Source organism: Adiantum capillus-veneris, chromosome 25, assembly GCF_014529385.1.
Source record: "Adiantum capillus-veneris isolate H3 chromosome 25, ASM1452938v2, whole genome shotgun sequence".
Lineage (NCBI taxonomy): Eukaryota > Viridiplantae > Streptophyta > Polypodiopsida > Polypodiales > Pteridaceae > Adiantum > Adiantum capillus-veneris.
The window spans coordinates 53,366,884-53,391,894 of record NC_140955.1 but is presented as its reverse complement, the minus strand read 5'-3'; the positions used below and the strand labels follow the sequence as shown (position 1 = coordinate 53,391,894).

The 25,011-nt window shown below is 42.6% G+C and overlaps 1 pseudogene across 16 annotated transcripts; it reads right to left on the bottom strand.

Moving 5' to 3' along the window:
• Positions 1 to 308: 308 nt before the first annotated feature.
• LOC147424894 (calcium-transporting ATPase 5, plasma membrane-type pseudogene) lies at positions 309 to 14,798 on the bottom strand (annotated as a pseudogene). Of its 16 annotated transcripts, none has more exons than XR_015186356.1 (5): positions 6,461 to 14,628; positions 6,341 to 6,369; positions 6,103 to 6,137; positions 4,154 to 4,271; positions 309 to 4,053 (listed from the first exon to the last, which is right to left on the bottom strand). The product of XR_015186356.1 is annotated as a calcium-transporting ATPase 5, plasma membrane-type pseudogene, transcript variant X1 (transcript). The 16 variants fall into 16 exon arrangements; XR_015186360.1 differs by having other exon boundaries at positions 6,103 to 6,369; positions 6,461 to 6,579; positions 6,654 to 14,628; XR_015186361.1 differs by adding an exon at positions 14,648 to 14,794 and having other exon boundaries at positions 6,103 to 6,825.
• Positions 14,799 to 25,011: the final 10,213 nt, after the last annotated feature.

The following is a 25,011-nucleotide window of genomic DNA, read 5'->3' as shown; positions in this document are numbered from 1 at the left end:
GTACTAACAATCAATCTTCTTTTCATTGTTTAAATATAAAGCATAGCACTTACACTCAATGGCTGGAATGTCTTATGTCTTACCTGGCCAAGCATAATGTCTTATATCATGACACTCGACCTTCCACTAAAGGTTTCACATTTATTCCGACGTGCAAAAAATTATCAAATTTCCAATTTTGAACCTATGAAGCAATTTAGGCCACTTATCTGGTGGGTGGGTGTCTGTGTGAGAACCATGAGGTGAGATATTCAACATCCACCTTAACCACCGAGGCACCTACGAAGGCATTACAAAATAAAGCAATCTCTCAAAATGTTCTTATCAATAGCCCTTCTCTAATCCTGAGGATATCCATAAGACCCACAACAATAGGCCTTCAGAGACCCACTATGTGACAGATAATGTATATCCCAGTCCTACAATAAATTCCCAATACATGTGAAATTTTGAAGATGGCTATACATCTGTTGCACATATGGAGTACAACCGAAATTTGAAGATGGCGATACATCTGTTGCACATATGCAGCAAGTATAGATATTCGTGCCTCATGGTAACCATACACATAACCATGTGTTGAATAGGGGCAATGTTTTCAATCCAGAAACAAAAATCAATAGGAAGCTTCAATAAATGTTTATAGCTCTAGCAGGCTACTGAACTTGACCAGTGTTTACTTCTTGTTGAACACTTAAAACTCTTAACTGAACATCACTACGTTGGTGTCGTTGTCGTCGCCGCGGTACTCTCGTACTATACATCCACGGCTTCTTGGGGACAGGAATAAACTTTACAAAGAAAGCAATTATCCAACTCACCATGCCAATTCCTATACTTATGATCCAGTACTCCCAATCCAGCTTCACCGTTGACGCAAATTTGTTCAAAAATTCCACAATAATCACCTGCAGCACCACGGTGGTCCCCACAATCCCAAGAAAGAGCCAGCTTGATAGAAGCCCACGGAAGACATTCCGTTCCTCTAGCTTGCGAGAGTTCACTTCATTAAAGAGTTGGCAAAAAACAAAAGCATTGAATATGACTGTGTTATTAATATCGTCTGCTCTTGAGCCTGACAACCTCAGGATGTCTTTGCCTCTGAATTGAAAAGCCAAAAGCACTGCAACTTGGTAGCAAGCCTGTGAAAGGATGTTTCTCCACATGACATTAGAGATCAAAGGCTCTTTGCGTCCCACTGGAGGACTCTCTAGCAGCTTATCTGTTGGACGCTCTGTAGCTAGCGCAAGGGCTCCCAAAGTGTCCATGATAAGATTCACCCATAGCAGCTGTATAGCAGTCAATGGCACATCACCGGATGACACTGCCGCAACAAAGTTGACAGTTAATGCGGCTACATTGACTGTCAGCTGGAATTGAATAAATTTCTGTATGTTGCGATACACCGATCGCCCCCATCTTACAACTCTCACCACAGAAGCAAAGTTATCATCCATGATCACAATGTCAGAACTCTCCTTAGCAACCTCAGTTCCTTGAATGCCCATAGCTAAGCCTATGTCGGCTTCGCGAAGTGCCGGTGCATCATTGGTTCCATCCCCAGTCACAGCCACTACCTCACCCATTTCTCTTAGTGCTCTTACCATCAGCAGCTTATCTGATGGTGAAGAGCGCGCCATTACACTGATCTTTGGTAGTTCTTGTGCCCTCATTTCCGGACTGTAGTTTCGAAAAGTTGCTCCTTCGATGGCAACGTCCCCTTCTTGAAGAATTCCACACTCGATAGCAATGGCTCTTGCAGTCATAAGATTATCACCTGTTACCATTCGAACCTTTATGCCAGCGAGCTGACAACGATGCACAGCATCAGGAACCTCTGGTCTTGCAGGATCTTTAATACCCACAATGGCTAAAAAGGTTAGAGGACCTGTAGGCAGCTTCCATTCTTCAACCAGATCACCACTGGGAACATCGCCAACATCCATTTCCATATAAGCAAATGCTATGCAGCGCAGGCTTTCAGAAGCCATAGCTTCGATTACATTTAACAAGTGATTTCTCTCTTCAATGGACATGGGCATTGCCGTGTTATCTGGATAGAGCAGCTCATCACTTTCTGCCAATATAATCTCTGCAGCACCCTTCCAATGCACATGCACCTTGCTACTTTCCACGGGCCTCACAGCCACTCCTGCACGCTTCTTTATTGAGTTGAACGTCTCAACCTGCAAGATGGTTGTTTCAGACTTTAAGCTTGCATAATTCATACCCAATTTAAGCCCCCATGCTAAAACTGCTTTCTCTGTTGGTGAACCTGATACTTCTGGATTTCCACCTTCCAAGGGAATATATACACTACCATTACTGTTTTGCACAATACCTTCAAACAGCACCTTTATATAATCCTCGCGAAGCATTTGAAGTTCTGTAACAGGATCTCGTATTCCGCCACCCACCCAGGCTGTCACTACTGTCATTTGATTAAGTGTAAGCGTCCCCGTTTTATCACTGCAAATTGTAGTAGCACATCCCATAGTTTCACACGCTGACAACCTCCTTACAAGTGCCTTATCTGCAATCATCTTCTTCATTGCATAAGCTAAAGTGAGGGTCACAGCTAGTGGTAGACCCTCTGGCACAGCAACAACCACTATTGTTACAGCAGTCTCAAAAATTTGTACTACAGCATTGAAGATTTCAGTTTTGGAGGTTTGCCCAGACATGAACTTCCCAGAATTATTTGGACCCTCCGTGCGACCCACAAAGTAGAATACAAGCAGTACACATAAAACTAAAACAGCTACAGTTGTTCCCACCTTCCCAATGAGAGTGGCTACCCCATTCAAGCGTACCTGCAATGGAGTCTCTTCATTAGTATCCTCAGTAAGGGAAGCCATTAATTGACCCCACTCTGTCAACATTCCAACACTTGTAACAACCATCAGACCATGCCCATCATCAACTTTGCCACCTGATGATAGGAAAGGCATTTTATGATGCACGTGGACTGGTTCACTTTCTCCTGTCAAGCTCGATTGATTAATGTATAGAGAATGGCCATCAATGAACAAGCCATCTGCAGGTACTTGCTCCCCAATATTCAAAAGCACAATGTCTCCCACCACAATATCAAATATCGAATTTTTTTTTCTTCTCCCTGCTCTTACAACCTCAATCTGTATATTCTTTTTCTCCTCATTCAAAGCTGAAAATTGTAGAGATTGCCTGTAGTCACTGATAGAAGTGACCAGAATAACAAGGATTACAGCAAAGGCAATGCTCACACCATCATACCAACCTTCTTTAACACCACGGGTCTTCATACCCAAGGACAATGTTAAAACAGCACATACAATCAGAATAATAAGTGTAAGGTCTTTGCATGCATCAATAACAAAAACCCAAAACCGTTTACGAGGCTGTCTGGGGTATGTATTGGATCCAAACATCCTTCTCCGAGCCTCCAATTCTTGAGAGTCCCCATTTGCACCCAAATCTGTACTGGTTTTGAGCAAGGACAGGACCCCTTTGATGCCCCCAAGTTCCCGTAGAGTTTCCACTTGCTGCTGCTGAGTCATGAGCATTAGCTTTTGAGGATCCACATTGAAGTCATCTGAGGCATTAAAGACTGTCCCCGCCTTCAAAAAAAGATTGACTGCTCTAACAGCCTGTGCACTAGTCCAGAGCCGCCTTAAGCGCTCTTGTCTCAATTCCTCGCTGTCATTCGTTGTATAACGGAACCTCCGGGCAGCATTGAGCACAAGAGTGGCCTTCTTCCAACGTTGAAGGCTCTTTGTTGTGACGCCCTTTGGAGGGATATCAAAAACATCTTCTTCTGCACTGTCATAAGCGCCTGCCCATGTGCTGCGCAGAGATGGCTCCTGGAAAGAGCTTCTTGACGATAAATTCTCATTACGTGCTGATAAGAAATGATCATCCGAGAGGAAGCTCCTCGAGGAGGACATTTTCGGCTCCACGAGAATCTGCGATGGGAAAAGCACAGCCTTGCACACATGTAAAATTCCACGGTCTATGTGCTCCTCTAAATATGTTATTTTTTATTTGTGAGTTTTCCCAGATTATCTGCATGACCTGAATTGAATCAACATGGAATACACATCATTTTACAGCCTCAAGAACACCTTTTTAGATCCCAAACAAATGATTCAAATCTGTAAAGCACTCTACTGGCCTCAGAGACTGAAATATCAGGAGCATGAAAGCATGAACACATCACTTCATCGCCTAAACAGCTTGTGAAAGCAGTCCTCAAGCTCTCAGGTGAAAAATAATGGCGAGTGTCCACAGACCTGTAAGTGAATCCAACAAAAACATCTCAGAATGAATGTGGTGGAATCCCAACATTTCTAACTGCTAAGTTAACAAATCCGTTTTAGGAATAGACAAACAAAACCGAGCCTTACTATATGTTTCAATAATTCAAGCCAGATAGGGTCCTGCACTGTGAGTAGAACATTAATGACTACGTGAGTGCTAGGAGAGCATGGTCATTGCGATGCATTAAGAACATGGTGCATAAATTGTATCTTCTGCAATCTATGATGGTTATGAAAAATTGGACACTTCCATAATGGAAGTATAAATGTCTCAATGTCTGAGATCCCAAGAGAAAAGGTGATTTAAGCAAAAGGAAAAAAATCGCATAAGAGATTGCAGAAAGAAATGCTATGATGTGGATAACCCAAGTAGTGATGCCTTGCAAGGCAATGGAAATATGATGCAACCGAAATTGACTTGAAATAATTATCTGCAAATTAACAAGAGAATGTTGTATTTTGTCATGAGCCATGATAAAGATGTATTCGTCACAACATTAACAACCTAACAACACAATTAGCACACAAAGACTCAAGAGTACCAATGTCAACAAAAGATGATAAACCCTCACTTATGTAGGAAAAATCACCAGAGTGCAGGGCTTTATAGCCTTTGGTAGAGAAATGCAAGCATCTACTAATAGGGAAGTAGAGCATGCACCTAAAGAGAGAGATTCGTGAGAGGAGATAGGATTCTTTCCTACTATTGGACTTGGCTGTAGCTTATATCTAAAAGACAACGTAAGCTCCTAAAAACAATGACCATAGTGACTTTATGCCTTTACAAGAGAGGGTGTCCATAAGTTGAGGAACTAGAGTCTAGACCTGCCAACATCTTCCATAGCCCTTGAATATTTGCAAGATGATGTTGTATCTTGTCATGTGACATCATATGATGGTTGGACTTTACAATGTTGTGTATTTGCAAAATATTTTTAGTTGTATACAAAAAACTTTTCGGGGTTATCACCTATATGAGGTTGTGTGACGGAGATTTTTCTGGTTACTTGCCTTACAACCTTAGTAGTCAAAAGAATGTGAATAGGACCTTTGGATACACAACCGTGTATCGCTCTTTCCAATTGATTGAGATGAATCCAAGTACTCTCACTTTTTTCATGTGTCCACTTGGTCAAAACCACTTCTTGTTTGTAAGCTAGCCATCAACCTGTATCCCGGCCTAGTGCTTGAGTTGTGATGCTTATTTGCAGTATTCACACTATGACCAACAACAATCTAGGAAATAGGTGACATGCGGAAGGCAGCCTAGAGAAAGTCCAAAAGCTATCACGCTCACAGCCTTTCTGCCTGTTGCAAAGGAATGACGTTCCAACCTAGCCCCTGTTGTAGGTCAGCGACTGCTTCCAAGAAGGCCCCATTGATATCGGAAAGCAAAGAGGTAGGTTTACCCTTGGCACTAGTAGATGTCTTGTTAGCTGCTGAAGGAGGTGTGTTCATTGGCGAGACTCGGGATGGAATAGTTGAACCTGCTGGAAGACTGAAGCCGAGGGCTGCCCTCTATGCCCGAGTGAGGACATCAATGGGTTCCTCTACGTGTTGCAACTCGTCTTGAATGGCAACCACGTGTAAACGGTGGCGCTTGAGGTATGGTGCTAACTGCCAAAGCCTCAATGGTTGCCTCGGACAAGTCTACGTGCTGACGGCGAGTCTTGACCCCTTTCAAAACATCAATCATAGGTGCAGCAATGCGTGCAAAATTCTCTATGTGTGAACTATATGCTTGACATAAACCAAGAAAAGAACGCACATCATATGCAATTTTGGGCAAATCCCAATAACGCACCTGTTCCACCTTCGCGGGATCTAGCTTCACGCCTTCTGCAGAAATGATATAACCCATAAGTGACTTCAGTAAGAAAAAATTCAAACTTCTTAGCTGCAATGTACAACTGACATTCATCCAAACGAGTTAGTACCCTTTCGACATCTCTTTCATGTTGTTCCTACGATGCAGAAAAAATGAGAATATCATCTAAAAAGATGAACACACATACACCGACCATATCGCCAAAACGACCTACCATGAGACGATTGAATGTACCTACGGCACCTGTCAATCCAAAAGGCATATCACTATACTCCCATTGCCCTCGCTCGGTGCGAAAAGCGGTTTTGAAAATGTCGCCTTTGAATATCCGTACCTGATGGTATCCACTTTTGAGATCGACCTTGCTGAAAACCGTTGCCCCATTGAGCCTATCCAGGATACACTCAATGAGGCATCGGAAACTTGTTCTTGACGGTCATCTTGTTTAATGCCCTGTAATCAACACACAAACGAAACGAACCATCCTTCTTGCGAACAAACAAAATAGGGGCAACAAAAGGACTTACACTAGGGTGTATGAATCCTCTAGCCACCAACTCCGTGAGTTGTCGCTCTTAACTCTTCCTCCAGTGTCTTATTCAATCGATAGGGAGCCTTACTGACAGGCTGTGCCCCCTCCATAAGCTCGATGCGATGGTCCTCCAGCCGCTCGGGTGGGAGACGAGGTGGAAGATCATCCTGCAAAAAGAGATGTTTAAACTTCGTAACAACTCTGAATACTTAGCTGGAGCCTGAATGCTCTGGGAAACTGGAGCAACATAGATGAATGCCGCTTGTGCTCCTCGTCGTAATTCACGCTTTACCTGCACATGAGAGATGATAGACAAAGAATGCAAGCTCTCCTCGACACGAATGATGAGGAGGGAATCAGTTTTGGTATGTAAAGTGAGAGTGTTAGCCTCTCAATCAATGAGAGGGTTGAATTCACGAAACCATCTTATGCCCAAAATCATATCACATCTTGAGAGAGGAGACACAAAAAATTTCCTACTGAAAGAAGCTTGTTGAATGGTAAACATCACATGAAGGCACTCCTTCGTGATGAGAGAGTCCATACAAGGAGCGAAGCCAGAAACCTCGAGAGGAGATTTCTAACTAACCTCTAGGCGGGCTCTCTCAACAAGAGGGGGACTAATCACATCATGCGTACTGCCTGGATCAAACAATATGATAAAACGCTGACCCTTTACATGACCATAACACTTTATGAGGGACTCATCAATGTGTGTCAGATGCAGGTTGGTGTGTGATAGTGCTTGTGGTTGCTGTGGGTGCCTTTTGTTCTTTACGTGGGATTGTCTTAGGACAGGCCTTCTTAAAGTGACCCTTGACGTGACATTGAAAACATCTACTTTCTTTAGCATAAATCACTAGTTCTTCAGCCGTGATGTATCCTCCTACAATTCCTTGTGCAACTTTTTCATACGGGGTTAGCTTAGGTTTTGCAGGTGCATTAGCTTTACCCTTAGATTCATTGTTAGAGTTCTTTTCCAAGGAATTAGAGGAAGAAGGGCTAGAAGAATTACCATTCTTACCGTTCTTACCGTTCTGCGTGTTCTGAGAATTCTACGGGGTTCCTTGAGAAGTCTTGTTTTCCTTAGGCTTTCCCTTGTTGTGCTTCATCTCTTGTGTGAGAGCAATCGCTACCGCCTTGTTGAGATTGATTGGATCAAGTACCTCGACATCATACTTGATATACTCGTCCAATCCGTAAAGAAAAGCCTCCTTGCGCTCCGAATCCGATTTGCGTAATTGAGTGTCGAGCTGCAAAACCCGATTAGAGAAAGACATAATCGGCATACCATTTTGCTTGAGAACGCGCCAATTGTCCTTCAATCGTGCGAGGTACTGAGGTGGCATAAACCGCGCCTTGAGCTTGTCTAGGAAATCAACCCAACTGAAGGACACGGACGTGAGTTCGCCGGCTTTCTATAGGTGCGCAGCTAGCTGTGCCTCTTGCCATGAGTCGTACCAATTGATGGCATCACCGACAAGGTACATAGCTGTTGTCAATACCTTGCTATTCCCTGTCTTCTTAGTTGTTGCAAAATAAGCATTAAATTGATGCAACCAAGAATGAATAACCGTAGCATCCATCTTACCATCATACTTACTGAAAGTCAACTTCTCTGTGACTGGGTTGTTGGAATCCGCATCGTGGCTTACGCCACTTGAGGAACTCCCACGATCTTTGGCTGGTTCAGACTTCGAGGCAAGTACTTGTCGAACCAACACTTGAGTGCATAGTTCTCTTTGAGCCTCTCGCTCAATCTCCAAGGCCACTCTTTGAGCGGCACGCTCGGCCTCCAAGGCCGCGCTTCGTGCTGCCGCTTCCTCCTTTCTTTGTTCTTTTCTTTCTTTTCGTTCGTCGCGCTCGCGTTTTAAAGCAATGCGATTTGCTTCTTCTTGTGCAACAATTCTTTCGTTTCTTTTGTCGCGCTCGCAGTCCTTAGCTTCCTGTTGTGCTGCTTTGCTTGCTAGTTGTGCCAACGCAACTCGATTCGTTTCTTGTTGTTGTGCCATCATGTCCAACATCGACTTGACCATCGCCTCCATAGAAGTTGGTACAACTCGTGGCGTAGATGGTGAAGGGGGAGGGTCGGAAAAATCTCTTGGTGGGGAGAACTCTTCGTCGCCTCTCTCATGCTCATCACTTGTATGCGAAGTATCCATTTCGCTTCGGGTGACGACCATGCACTATGATCTTTGGTTCTTAAGTTCCCGAGGTCCTGTGAGGGTTCTTTGGACCTAGGCTCGAGAGCCAAGGTCGGTTCTTCCTGAGGGGGTTCTTTGGACCTAGACTTGAGAGCCAAGATCGGTCCTTTGTGATCGAATCTGCAACGAGGTTAGCTTCGCTAGATAAAGCATCAACTAACACATCATCCATGTGAACAATCACATCATCTTCATGGAAATCATCATGCTTGTGAGAAATCACATCTTGATCATCATGCAAATCATCATGCTTGTCATTGTCATCCAAATCATCATGCTTATCATTGTCATTCAAATCATCATGCAAATCCTGTGTGTCATGCTTGGAAGAAGAAGAGACTAAGAGAGTCTCCTTTTCCCGAATCTCTTGCATCTGTGCCTGAACTTGAGAAAAGAGTCGCAAGAATTCTTTCATGTGTTGGTCGCTCTTGTCTTTGATGGCTTTGTTCTCGCGATCAAATTCTGCTTGTCTTGCTTTGTTTTCTGCTTGTCTTTCTGCACGCTCACGATCCAATTTGGCTTGTCGTTCTTTGGCTTCCAAGCGTGCTTGCTCGCGCTCACGAGCTATGGCTGCCATCCTTTCTTGGTGTTCGCGCTCCATTTCTGCTTTTCTTTCTGCTCTTCTTGCTTCGCGTTCTAACTTCCTTTCCATAAACATCTGGTCCAAAGCCTCCATAGGAGTTAGTGCAATCCTTGACGTAGATGGGGAAGGGGGAGGGTCGAAAAAATCTCTTGGTGGGAAAAAATCTTGGTCGCCTCTCTCATGCTCATCACCTATATGCGAAATATCCATTCCACTTCGGGTGATGACCATGCACTATGATCTTCAGTTCTTAAGTTCACGAGGAACTTGGGTTCTTGAGGGTCTTGGGTTCTTGGGTTCTCGAGGGTCTTGAGGTTCGTGAGGTTTTCATTCGCTTGCAATCTGTGTTTGAGAAGGATCTTCTCTTTACCCGAGTTCGGCTCTTTTCCGTAGGCGCACCCCTTGGCGGCCTTGCGCTCACACCAAGGTTGCTTTTTTCCCACCTCACGTCGATTGGCCGGCCGCTAAGTGCATGGTCCGCTCTCAATGAGTGAAAAGAGGCACAAGGGGAGGCTGGACAAGCCCTTCTTTCTTGAGATTCCTGTCACTCTTCAAAAACACGATTAGGAATCCACACGCCCTAGAGAACTTGGGTTCGTGCGACCTCAACAAGCAAAAAGAATTCTTGTGATTCTTGTGGTTCTTTCCTTGAGTGATACAAAACACTGTCAAAGCTCTGATACCAATGTAATGTGCAACGGAATGAATGTTTGAATTTTGCTCAAGATGAGTGCTCCGAACTGTGCTCAAGGTTCCTTTTTGTTCTTATGGAAGGGAGAGCCTTCCGTTCTTAATGAGAGAGTGCAATGATCACAAACAAAGTGAATGGACACTATGCATGCAAGTGTATGAGACTGAGAGATAGATAGAGAAGAGAATATGACACCAGAGACGTAAAACCCTCCTCCGAAGGCCCCACTCTCTATGGCGTGAGCGGTCTACTTATGATTGCACAAATCTCTAGAATGCTTAGACTTGCCGACGATGAGGACGACGAGAAGACGGCTGAAATCTGAAAACGCTAAAGGCTGAAATCTGCAAGTCTTCTATCTGCTGAATTATGACTCTGTGTCGGTGACGATGTCGATGACGACGATGCGATGATGACGCGCTGAAAACGCAGATGCTGAAATATGTGTTTTCCAGGCTGAAACTGTAAACCTTGCGGAAACTGACCGTGCGGCGAGGAACTGCTGCGGGAAGGTGAGATCTGCAAGGTTCGGGGGTTCTTCTGTGATGTCTAAAGGCTGAAAACTGAAAACACTAGTGTTGCTTGAGGTTCCGTCGCGGTGATCTGCAAAACGCTGAGGTTGGTCTGCAAATCAAAAACGCTAGAGCTGAATTCTGTGCTTTTGCAAAAACGCTAGGCTTCTACTATGTCTTGCTGTTGCCGGGTTGGTCTGCAATGCAAAATGCTGGGGCTGATCTGCAATGGAGAAAAACGTTGGCTCTCCTTGGCTGAAAACGCTAAGTCTCCTGCCGGGGGGGTCTTGCTGAGAAGTTGCCTGTTGAGCAAGGTGCTCCTGCTGCCTCTTCTGCCAATTAGTGCTAGTTTAGGTTTGCATATATAAACTTACTCAATTTGCCCTACCTACTTTCCAACAAAAGTCACTTAAAAATAATAAGTGAAAAATGTCAAAAATAGGAAAAATAGGCTAAATGCACTGGAAAATTCCCCTGAAGGATTCTCATGAATTCTGATGGGAATGCTTATGATCATGCTGTGTGCAACCAGAGGATATGCATCTACACTAAGTGTCTCGGCATGCACGGTCTACGAACAGACTCACAAAAGTGCCAGAACACTTCTAATCTAGACCGACTGGACTGACTGAACCCTTGTCGTGTTGGAGCTTGTCCACGAACACATAGGGTTGGATGTGTCACGTGACACGCGGACCAGCAAGGTTGAATCTGACGCAGCGTCTTCTCTGTTAAGGCCACGACCCCTGCAGAGGGATATAAATCTCCAAGCATGGTCGTCTGCATTCTCTATGGAGAGACCTTTGAAAGTTGAGAACGTGATGTTCACCTTGGCCAGAACGCTTGTCAGCTCCTTCATGGCATGTTGCTCAAAAGGACGTTGTAACACAGTGGGTGAGAATTGTATTGGGCAAGGTGACTTGGCAGGTGACGAACTAGTTGAGAGAGTAGAGGTAGCCACGTAGGAAGATAGGGGTAACGGGGCCAGTGGACTTCCACTGGGCACGGTCTACGAACAGACTCACAAAAGTGCCAGAACACTTCTAATCTAGACCGACTGGACTAACTGAACCCTTGTCGTGCTGGAGCTTGTCCACGAACACATAGGGTTGGATGTGTCACGTGACACGCGGACCAGCAAGGTTGAATCTGGCGCAGCGTCTTCTCTGTTAAGGCCACGACCCCTGCAGAGGGATATAAATCTCCAAGCATGGTCGTCTGCATTCTCTGTGGAGAGACCTTTGAAAGTTGGGAACGTGATGTTCACCTTGGCCAGAACGCTTGTCAGCTCCTTCATGGCATGTTGCTCAAAAGGACGTTGTAACACAGTGGGTGAGAATTGTATTGGGCAAGGTGACTTGGCAGGTGACGAACTAGTTGAGAGAGTAGAGGTAGCCGCGTAGGAAGATAGGGGTAACGGGGCCAGTGGACTTCCACTAGGCACAAAGGGTTGGCGCTTCCGATGGTAGTACTTCAGAGCACTCAGTAGTGGACTTTGTCGCTCTTTTGAATGCCTTGTCTATGTCATACAGTAATCAGAAGCCCACCCAAGCTTTGAACACTAGTCCAAACTCTACTAGACCAACGCGAGTGACTAGACCACCTGGCTAGACCAAGACGAGAGACTAGACAAGCTCATCGAGGGAAAGTTGGACGAGACCAAGCTGAAGCTGGACCACACTAGTCAAGACCAGCAGAGAGCTTAAACAGCTAGCTGCTTGACTCGACTCTTGACGGAGTGAGACTTTAGTTGAGATCCCACCGGGCGAGCCAAGAATGAGAGCACCTATAGCAGAAATAATGTCGTGTTCTCTACAATGGGTGCTCCTCAGTGCAATGTACATGAAATCTCACTCCAACAGAACGAAAACACTGTACACAATAAATAACATAGCAACAAGCGACTCATTAGTATAACCTGAAGAGCATGGGACTCGACTAACTCAAATGAGCTAGTACAAACTCTGGCTGGCAATACACTCAACTCCAAGCCCAAAACTCACCGGTACAAAGGAGTCAAGACTCCAGATGCAAGACGCTCGACCATACACACTAGACAATGATAACATAGTAACAGGTAACGGGCGAAAACGGCCCCTTGCTGTACCGAAATGGCATTCAAGCCGGCCAGAGCTATCGAAACGAAGACGGGAACGGCCGAACATTCCAGATGCAGAACATGACAGGGGAACAGCTGGAATGGGTGGAACGGGCAGGAAGAGACGAAGGAACGGACGACAGTTTTGAATTTTGAATTTTAAAAAATAGGCGAGTTGCTTGGAGCCGTTTCGCCAAGCTGTCTGGGGGGAGGTTCACACTTAAATCAACTTGCAAGGGGAAGGGGAAGGGAAAGGGGTGGTGTTTTTTCTTTTAAAAGCCCACCCGCACCCCTCAGACTTTCATATCCCTCACTCTCAAGCTTGAGCCTTGAAGCCACTCTTGGTACTGCTTGCAATTTGCATTTAAGAAGGGGGAGGGGAGGGGGGGTGTTTTTTCCTTTAAAAGCTCACACTTCCATATCCCTCACTCTCAAGCTTGAGCCTTGAAGCCACTCTTGGTATTGCTTACAATTTGCGTTTAAGAAGGCTTTTCTCTTACCCAAGGTCAACTCCTTCTTATGGGTGCACCACACCCCTTGGTGGCCTTGCGCTCACACCAAGGTTGCTTTTTCTCACCTCACGTCAATTGGCCTGCCACAATGTACAAGGTCCGCTCTCAATGTGTGGAAAAGAGGAACAAGGGGAGGTTGGACAAGCCCTTCTTTACTAGGTTGCATGTCACTCTTCAAAAACACACATCATTTGTTAAATGCCGGTTGCCTTCTGCTTCAAATAATAATTTTTGAGTTCTTGAGGAAGCCCACATCAATACTTCTCCAATTGCTCCGCCAAGGTGACCAAGCGAAATGAAGCAATTGGGAGGTAGGAATTCCAAAACTTCTTATAGTAATCCTCCTGGATGAGGCTAAAACCAAGCCAACCCACCAGCACCACACCCACCAAACCTCCTAAAACCAGCAGGCATTCAGCAATAAAAGAAGAAAAATAGAAACAAACACATAGTAAAAACAAGCCGCACATGCAAGCGTGCACACACACCCACTCACAAGCAAACACACAACACTAAAAGATCTGTTGTACACACTTCTCAATGAGCTAATAAACTAGAGTTTTTTGTATTAACGTCATGCCTGAGTGATTGCTGTGTAATTAGTCTCTGTAAAATCACTTCAATAATGTTCTTACTATAAATGGTAAATACAAGCAAATACCACATGTACAAGCACACACATACAAAAGAAAAAAGACACAGCCAACCGAGTGTAGAACACACAACATCCAGAAAAATCGCAAGAAATATACCTGCATAGAAAGCCAGAAACAAAAACTAGAAACCAAGAAATACCACAGGCCATATGGTGACTCTGATGGCATCTGTCTCCTGGAGTTGGGAGTCTCGTGTTGCAATCATGGCAGAGCTGCAATTTACCAAAAATGGGATAGGTCAAATGGATCAACGTCTTTAAACCACACAGCCCAGGGTTCAACTATCGCCTCAATCCAATGGAGCCTAAAAACACAAATTACTGTGAAGGTGATCATAACAGTGGCTGCATCAAAGAAGCGTCTACGCTGACCAAAAGACTGAAAGTTCAAGAAATGCTTGGCATAGAGCACGCCCGTTCATCTTGCCTGCTGCCAAAGAGATGAGAGGGCTTGGAGCCATCAGACGGGTCTGCATGTCTGATAAAGCACAATGTTGTGAACTGCAATCTGCATGCAATAGTAGGGCACCAACCTAACTTGCTGGCTCGCCTCTGGACGTTAAAGGGTGATGCAGGATTGCACGAGGGTAAAAAAACAGAGGTCGCCCACTTCAGGAACGAGGCGAGAAAGGTCGGTAGGTGGGTGGGTGTGTGTGTGTGTGTGTGTGTGTGTGTGTGTGTGTGAGAGAGAGAGAGAGAGAGAGAGAGAGAGAGAGTGAGAGAGAGAGACTTACTGTGAGCTTCTGGGGGGGCTCTCTGATGAGCTTTGCATGTAAAATGAGACAAGCACGAGCAAGCAGCGCGTAAACGCGCTCGGTGGTGTAGCTATGCCTAACGGCAGGAAGCTTCCCCGAAAGCGTCGCTGCATTGTTGTTTCCCTCTTCAAGCGCGTGGCAACCAGGCAATGCATTCAATTAAAAACATTTCATATTGTGCGATATCCACACTGTTTTTAAATTGGGAAAATTACCAAAATACCCCTCTAATTTGTGGAAATTCCCAAAATACCCCTCAAATTTCAAAAATTCCCAAAGTACCCCCATAATTTGTCATAAATTCCCAAAATGCCCTTCAAATTTTCCAAAATTCCCAAAATACCCCCGGTTGTGAGAGTAAATTTCTTGAAAAACAAAAAAACTTGTAGCTTTTCATAAGAAGAGTGATTGTCTACCATATAGGATGCTAAAACTAAATTTTGAGGTGGTTATGTAGGCTTTGGAGACGAATTCCTTCATTATTTTAGACATAATTGCCTTTTTTTTGAAGGTAATTTGCAAAAAATTACATGCTAAGCACTCAAAAACTGGTCTCAATTGTCAAACAAGAATAAAGATTAGAAAATCTTGAAGATCCAACAAAAATAGATACAAGGGTATTTGGGAATTTTTGAAATTTGAGGGGTATATTGAGAATTTCCACAAATTAGAGGGGTATTTTGGTAATTTTCCCTTTTAAATTTTACACCCTAAAAGGCAACTTTTTTCCCTTGGTGGACTTGATGTGTAGGTACAATTGCCCACATGAAGGAGGTCATTGCAGTATGCAATTTAGGCAACCTACGTCAACCGAATTAGGCTCTCAACTTTGCGCACCGATCCGGAAGATCGATTTCATGGCATGCCATTGCAGATGGAGAACGTTATCTTAGGCTTTAGCACATGTGCTAGGTTGTAATTGACTCACAACAATACGGGTTAGTGATAGACATAAGGAGGAGGGGTGGTGTTGCCTCTCTTCAATCGATTGTAAGCCGTCAAGCAAGCTACTAAAATCCCAATCCGACAACCACTCTCTTTGAACAGGTGCACCAGAAGAAGCCCATTAATGATAGATGTAAGAAAATTTTGAATCATTGTTTACACAAAACCGGCCTTTATAGTATTTTTAAAGGACAAAGCCTAAATTTTTTTGGCTAGTTTGGAGGGTCACCTTGATGAAAACCGATCAAATTTGGAGGATTTTTGTGTACAAACCGACAAAACCCCTAAAATTTTCACGAAAAACAGAGAGATTTCCAATGCTCTCCTTTTCTTCATTGGTTGCTAAAAAAAATTTTGGTGAACGCTGTTTTGAATGGAAATGACTAAATGTAGTGGTTTTTGTCATTTGTCGTTCTTAAGTTTCTCTCTCTACATTCAATTCTTTGGATAATTAATTTGAAAGTTTGGTAGGTCGGTTGGTGTAAACCTACATTTGACTCGTGAACATCGGAGTCTTACCTTTTTGTGTCAATTCTACCTAAAGGCACTTGTACTGTGCCAAAGTTCCCACATGTGAAAATTGTCACACAGATTGTTTCATTTGTCAAATTTGTCACAAAAGCTTGCTTCTTGAATCTTGCAGTTGCACTTTGACTAAGAGAGAGATTGTATAAAACTTGGCTTTCTAAAGCAAGCCTCCGTGAAGAAAGGTGTTAGTGATACATTTCAAGGCATGCATATGACTTTTGCATGTGAATTTTTGAAGGATTGAAATTTTCTTTGAAATTTTAGTTTGTAAATGTGTCCTTTCATGTAAGAGCCTCGTACGAATTGTCCGAGGAAAGTGTGTCTCGTACTACAATCATGTCGAGATTTGAGGAAAACAGTGTAAAATTAGTGAAACTTAGCTCAAATTGCCAAATCTTCCCCTTGAAAATTCCATATAACAAGAAATGTATAAGGTTGCAAAAATGATTTTTCACAAACACTATTGGTGTGAGTCCTAGAATGCCAATGTGCCCTTGCACCCTCTTTGACTAGTTTCCAACCACCCAAATAGGGTAAAGGGACGAGTCTAAGGCCACTTAAGACATGGGGGCCAATAGAGGGACATTCAAATAGATCATATCAAGCTCTTGCCATTCCGAGTGCCATCCCAATCATAATTTCGATATATTTTGGTAATATTTTTTATATAATATTAAGGTGGTCTTATTTTGGACCTCGGTTCGCTATTGGCCCCTTTACCTTAGCATGGATTGCACTCACGGACTTCCTTCCCTGCTAGGATGAACTCTATAGCCAAAAAGATGTGAATATGCATCATTGATTTTGAGTGGTTGGAATTTTGGCAATGGACATGACAAAAATATAGAATGGTCCATGTCAAACTCATAACCAATGCTCAAGCCATGCACAAGAAGGATTTCAACCTAAGGCTCATTTTTTAAGGCTTTGATGCCCTTATGAGCCTTATGAGGCACTTCCACCCTTAGGAGAAAGGTTAGCACTGTTTTTGTTAAGGGTGATATTTTCAAGATTCATTTTTACCCTTCTAAATTTAGCTTATATTGCTTAACTAAGGGTAGGTTAGAAATCACCCTTTTGAAGGGAATCATTTGGGTCACCTTCACATATGAGCATTGTTTTTATCTACCAACTACCTTGTCATAATAATCATCTTTCTATACCTTGGAATTCTTGGCAATAACTCTTGGGAGTTTGTATCAATCACACATCTAGGACATTGATGTGAATTTGCATCCTTCACAACACTCTAGCATTGATGTGAGGCACTCATTCACAAGAGATGGACACCTCCCTCTGATTCATTTTGTGTGTGTGTGTGTGTGTGTGTGTGACAAAAATGGAAGGTTCGCGGAAAGTGTCGCCAGTTGAAGGGCATTGTCTTTGTAGTGTGTAATGTTGCTTTTCAAAACTTGCAGAGTGGGAATGCTTAACAACCATGGTCCTAGAAAGAAAAAATATTTAGATCTCATTGAAAAGAGCAAAGTAGAATTGAATTTTTTGTGAAGAAAACAAGGAGAGCTTCACTCACGCAAGCATTTTAAATCATAAAAACTAAAAAGGATGTACTATGAGGCCCTTAAATAAAAAGGCCCGTTACAAACTAAACAGGTGAAAGTTCCCTACGACCTGCTTAACTACATAAAGCTATTGAGAGGATTTTTATTTTATTTTTGCAAAACTCACACTGGTGAGTATATTCTCTTGACAGCCACAAAAAATTATAAATTTCTGTCATGCTCGTGCCGAGCCATGACACCTCTAAGAGGTCACTGATACATCGGCTAAAAGGGGAGCCACCCCCGCTATTGAGAGAAATTTAATCATAAGAGGCTTTTTTGTGAGAGAAAACAACAAAGTGACACTAGTATTTACAAACATATGTTATCACAATAAAATAATATGTTTTAAAAGACACGTGTAACAAGGAATATTAGATTATAATTTATTTCAGAAGCATACAAAATATTGATCGGAAAAACACTCGAAGCATTGCAACAAATTGAGAAAAAGAAAAAGGTGAAAAAGGATGAGAACGATTGTGTGTGAATCATGACCCAATACGCAATGCCCGTCTTTAAAGGGAGAAGTATACAATTTACAAATGTCAACAGCCTCTCACAAAAGCCTACAAAAAGTAATAAACAAGAGAGTTTGTTGGCACGTGGTAGTAATCAACAAGCTTTATCCAACGGTCCACAATTGCACTCGAATGCAACCCTTTACGAAGGCCTTATGCCGTCCAAAAAACCATTCAAAAATGTGTGCGTGTGTCTTCCTCTCCTCCGGGGCATGTTTTAACATGCCAAATTTATTATCACCAATTACTATTATTATTGAAGGATATGCTTTTGCTTGCCTTCTACTCTACTCGTTCTTTTTCTTTCATATAATTCTACTCCCAATTATAAGCCTTAAGTCAAGACAACCTATTGAAGTCTTTTGGCCTTTGCTCAACCCATGGGTCAAATATAATTTTAATGCACGGATATTCAATTATTGGCCAAAAAGAGGAATAACTCTTTAGAAATTTGGCATCTTCTTTTTGTTGATTGAAATTTGTCATTGCCCTATTCTATGTAAGAAAGGCATCTCTCTCAATGTTCACAAAAAAGATATGACCTTTAGTGTCTTTTTGCAACACTATAATTTTAAATACCTTGTTTGCTTTCAAGCTTGTCTTGACCAAATATATATTGACGAAACCTTATTTATTTTAGAGTGAAAACCAACATAAGGTGCCTTCATCGATTGCTCCTCTAGGAGTTTGTGATTTCCATCGATTGCTTCTCTAGGAGTTTGTGATTATGAGGAATCCTCTTAAATCTTTCTTGTTTGGTAGTTTTTTTTTGGCTTTCTAAAAGAAACCCTTAGTGTTGGGCTGGGTTAGGGGGTCTTCCATAGTTTTCAATGCATGATGGAGACTTACCTTTCATTTCACATCTTGTCTTTAAACAATAGAATGCTAAATTGAAATTTCACCTTACATAATTTTAGTAAATTTTTCTAACATACAACACATATATGTTTTTTTGCATTCTATTGTTTTAGAATGCTAAAGTGAAGTTTCACCTTGCATAATTCTAATAAATTTTACACACACACATATTAATTAGTTCTTTTTATTTCACCTTTCATTTCACAACTGGCTTACATTTCTTGCATTTTATAGCTTGATCCCAATTAGTGTTAACATTCAAGAAAGTCTCTTTTATCAAGCGGCTGTTGATCGAGTTTCCTCCTCACAAAGGAAAAAACCGAAAATATTAGCAAAAATTTTGAGATTTGCAAAATGTTTGGACGACTTTCTCACATATTTTATCCATTTTTCTTTCGTTTACCATGGTTTGCAACTAGCTAGTCTCGATTTTCAATCGGCTCAAGACTAAGTGGATGCAATCCTTTCCCAAACACTGATACAGTTTAAACAATTCAATCACTTTCTTATTGTTTTTGAAAGCCGTCGTGACCCTTTCACTTGTTTGTCTTTTTTTGGGCCATGCTCACAATTGTGAGTGGAAATTGATTTTTGGCCTTCAGAAGGCCAAAGGAGAGTGGGTGGAGAAGTGGTGCACTTTCTGGATCGTTGATTAAGGATCACGGATTGGCGACATATGTTAAGTGAGCTTGTTTTATAATGTATATGGGTCTTTCCATCATTGTAACTTGGTCCCTTCTTTTAATGCACAATTGACTTCTTTGTTTTATAAAGATTATATTTTATTTTTATAATATAAATGGGTCTTTCCCTCTGTCATAAAAACTAATATCTAACCAACCCAAATGATTTTCTCATATTAAACTGATCACTTAATGTGGGAGAATAAAGGGGAACAAGGGTCAAGATATAGACATGTGCTTTTAAATCTATCTCAACACGGGGCCATTGGTAAAGGGACCCAAATGAGAGATGGTCTATCAAAGAGCAAGGCTAACCAATGGAGCATAAGACCTTAGGGTTAGCTTCATTGAAGACCTCTAATAATATGTGTAAAAGTCCTTTGACCTTAGGTAAGCTAGGGCTGAGCTTGAGGCGCAGGAACCCGACCCAGCTCGAGGTGCTTGTCCTGCTTGTCATACTTGATGACTAAGGTGCTTGATGATTGAGGTTCTTGAGATGCTTGAGGTGCTTAATGATTGAGATGCTTGAGGTGCTTGACATGCTTGAGATGTTAGGGTTGCACTTGAGGTGAGAACCCAGCCTAAGCTTAAAGTGCTTAAGGGCCAAGCTTGTGGTGGGAACTGGGCCTATGCATGAGGGGTTGAGGTGTCAAAAAGTCAAAGATTCAATCCCTACAAGGAGGGGGTGAGCCCTACATGAGGGGGGATGAGAGAGAACACCCACACACTCACACAAGGCATGCATGGTACAAAGAAAGCAAAAGAGACACTTGTCAAGTTCCTCCTCATATTGCCCTCATTGTGTGCCTGAAGCCTATTGGTTGGCCACCCAAGGGATCCAATGATAATTTAGGAGATTTAATTAATTTATTTTGCATTTATCTAGCCCTCTCTCTCAAAGGGGAAAGGGGGGACACTTGTCTCAAGGCTACCCTTGCTGCTTGTAATGCCTCCTGCTTATGATTGGCTAGGCATGGAGGGGTCCAATGAGCTTCAAGCATGAGCTACAAGGGGGGGTCGACCCAAGCAAGCTAGGGGGTTTCTTAGTGGGTATACTCACCCACACACACTCACAAACACTCTCATTTTGTGCTAGGCAAGGTGCAAGAGCTCCATCTCCTTCTCCAAGCTCCTTGAGAAGTTGAGAGCCTACACCAACACTCTTGGCTATGGAATGCAAATCCAACCAAGAGCTATGCTTCAATGCTTAAGATTTCCATCTTCATTACTAATACTATTATGTATGCTAAGCAAGAAGAGTGATGATAAGTGAGGAATTATTTCTTTCTCCTATGGAATACTTCTTCTTCCTCTTCCCTACCCTCATTCCCTGCTAGCTCTCTCCACTTTCGAAGGTGTTTGAGGTCTTGGGGCTGAGGCTTGGGATAGTTAATGCTTTCCACAATGTGCATGTTATGCTTATTGCAAGAAGGCTAATGGTTTATTGCAAGTAGATTAGTTACTTAATGCAAGTAGATTAATTGTATTGCAAGGTAGATTAATTGTTGCTTTAGGCACAAGTTGATGCATAAAAGTATACATCCTTATGCACTCAAATGATTTAGGGAACACAAAGACTAATGATGTTCACGAGTTCTTGACTGTTTTTAAGCTAAGGTTGATTGTTGATATTATGCAAAAGCTTGGTGTATGAAGCTTCCATCTCCATATTGCCAAAGAAGTCTCAAGGAACACAAAGATTGTATTGTATCAAGTCTCTCTTAATGAGAGAATCTATAATACAAATGCCTTTTGGAGGGGGCACCGGCTCCACATAAATCAGGTCCTCAACTGTTGTCATATTCTCTAAAATCTCTCTCTCTTTCTCTCTCTTGCAAAGGTATTTCTCATGCCTAGTTAATTAAGTGTTATGATTAAGTTGCTACTACCAATTAAGTTCACCATCTATGCTCTCAATGTTGCTCACTCTAATTCTCTTAATTCCGCTATTCTCTAAGTTCATAGGCGATTTCCATTACACCATCATTGTAATTTGTTCCCTTTATTTAATGCTCACCTGATTTTTTTAATTTTTTGAATCTTTATTTAGTTTATAAGTTTTATAAATGTTATATTTTCTTTTTAAAATGTAAGTGTTTCTTTTCATCATTGTAATTTGGTCCCTTTATTTAATGCTCACTTGAATTTTTTTAAATCTTTGTTTAGTTTGTAAATGGGTCTCTTCATTTAAGGATCTTATGACTTTCTTGTCAACTTCTTGATTTAAAACATACTTTTTTCCTTGTAAATTTTCTCATTTGTAGACAATTTCTAACTAAAAAAACTATAATAGTCCTTAAATGAAAGAATTCTTTTATCACTAAGATTTTTTATAAAACTTTTGGTTTTGATATGCAAATTCACCTTATTAGCTTTAGAATTTTTACACAACCAAGATTTTTTTTTCAACTTTTTGTTTTGATATGTAAATGTCACATTGTTACTTTAGTGCATGTATTATTACTAGGGATTAGGTTTAAACATTCTCAATATTCATTTCTATCCCTTTTTTTTTTTGGCAACACTCACAATTGTGAGTGTATAGTATTAAAAACAACAAAAATATACACCAATCCTCAAGCTCAGACCGAGCCTTGAGGATCAAAGGATTACAAGTTATCTGCTTGGCAGAGAAACCACTACTACTCCTCGGCTTTACTTACTACAAAATGTTATACATTGTTGTAGACCAGTCCTCTGAGGCTTGTTTGCCTCCGATCATGTGGATCATCACTCTGCTCTCTTGTATGACTTCCCAAAAGCTTGCCATAGCGAGATCCCCCTCAAACACGTGGCGGTTCCTTGCTTGCCAAATATGGTGCAAGAAGTAGTACCTGATTACTTGAGCGCAGACAAGAAGAGCAGGACTTCCTAGCCTGTTACTACCAAAGAACAGATCATTCTTGAAGAACTTAATTTTCCATGTCCTTTGAATCCACTTGCATATTTTCCCAGCCATGCCCCTGATTGCCTATCCCATGAAAAGGTGGGCTAGGTCTTCACTAGCTATTATGCACCCCGAGCAACAATCGGACCCGATGCCTCTTTCTTGTATCTTCATGCCCGTTGGCAAAGCACCCCACATCACTTTCCACAGAAATATCTTCATATGTTGAGGCCACCTTGGCTTCCACATGTTCTCCATGACTCCCTCCCACCGTTTTTCCGACCAGTGCCTCTTCCATAATTTGTTGAGGGGTCTACACCAATTAGCATCGTGCATTAATGTATGGTAAATTCCTTTAGAGTGTGATTTCCAAAAGAGGATACTCTCGGGCCATCTCCAAGTGTCCCATTCCAAATTGGATTCACAGATTGGCATCACCACCTTATCAAGCTCTTTCATCACCCTGTAGACTAGTAACGTCTCAAAGCCATTCAGTTGATATTGGATGGCTAAAGAGTCAATAGTTTTCCAGAACTTCATGTTGCCATCCCAGAATTGCTCTAGTCGAATGAGCCCCTTATTATTCACATTCCTGGCCATTTCTATCCAATAGGGGCTTTGTGGCGGCCCCAATATTTTAGAGAGCCAAGGGGACCATTGCAAAATGGAGTTCTTAAAGTATCTAGTTACTTCCCCCCATTCCAAAACCTCAGCTGCACTTTTGCACTTCCTCATCAGCTCCCCTGAGAGTCCACCAGATCTAAGATAAGACCAGTTCAGGGCGAGAAGTTTGTCGTGCATCATAAACCCCTTCCACTTTCCCCCTTTCGATACCAGTTTTTCTGCATCAAGCATTTTCTTGGTCATGATAGCCCAAGCTTGGTCCTGTTTAGCCAATGAGACCATAAATTTGGCACAAAGGGCCTCAACATGGGATACAGGGTTAAAAATGTTGAGCCCTCCTTGGTCTACCGGGCGAGCAACTACCTCCCATCTAGCCCACTGCAATGGCCGGGAGGTTTTCATGTTGTTCTTCCAAAGAAACCTTTTCACTGGTTTTAAGAATTATTTCCAGTTACACTTAGCCATCTTGAGCACGGGGATGAGGAAAGCAATATACGGGACTCATATAAGCATTGATCACTCTAATCCAGCTTTGGAGGGTAGGAGAACGAACTCCCACCTTCTCATTTTGGCGCTTATTTTATTGAGGACCCATTGAAATCTTTGATTGTGGGTTACGTCCACCTCTACGGGGGCTTCCAGGTGGCTAAATACACTCCCTTTCGAGATAATCTCTCCTGTACAGACTGCAGGGTCAAAAGAGTCGTTCTCCGACAGGGAGATTAGTCTTGACTTCTCTATACTGCACTTGGATCCCAAGGCCACGGCAAATGTTTGCACAATCTCCAAAGCTCTCTTGACAACTTGAGGGCACGCCTTCAAGAATAGGAGTGAATCATCTACGAACATTTTGGCCAATAGTTGGTCGTTGCCCGGCAATGCCAGACCTTGAATCTCTCCCCGCGCAGCACTGGCTTCGAGCATCGTAATGAGAGTATGCAACCCGATGGCAAAAAGAAAGGGGCCAGGGGACAACCTTGCTTAATAGACCTTTTAACCTCAAAAGAGCCCACAATTTTGTCATTAAACAGAAGCTCTGATTGGCTGCCAATTGCAAGTGTGCGTATGAGGCGACAAAGGCGAGGCCCAAAGCCTAGAGCTCCCATGACTTCTTCTATATAGGACCATTCTATCCTATCATAGGCTTTGTCGAGGTCTAGCTACAGCAAGATGCACTCTTGCTTGGAGAAAGATGCTACTCTATTCCTACCATTGCTGCCAAGATATTGTCATATATAGATCTCCCTTTTGATGAACCCGTGTTGATGGGGAGGGATGATCCAACTCAGGAGGGGGGCAAGTCTGAGAGCTATCACCTTGGCAATAATTTTGTATGCTACGGACATCATCGTAATGGGACGTCGATGTTTAAGTTGAGAGCAACAGATCTGTTTGGGGATCGGCTTGATAAGCCCTCTCTTAACACTTGCATCCAACGACTCTTCGGAAACAGCTAGATTGGCCATCCACGTACCTGGACCCTTGAGATCATCCCAAAATTCCCTAAAAAATTCAACCGTCAGTCCATCCCAGCCGGGGGACTTTTCATTGCCAAGAACTTTTAGTGCTGCTGAGCATTCCTCCTCAGAGAAGGCCTTTTCCATGCGGTTGGCTTCCTCCTGGGGAACCTTCTTTTCAACATTTCCAAGTAAAGACGCTCGGGATTCTTCCACTTCCTGAGATTGGGTCTCTAGCTGGCCGATAATCTGGTTGAAATACTTGAGCATAAGTGCAACCA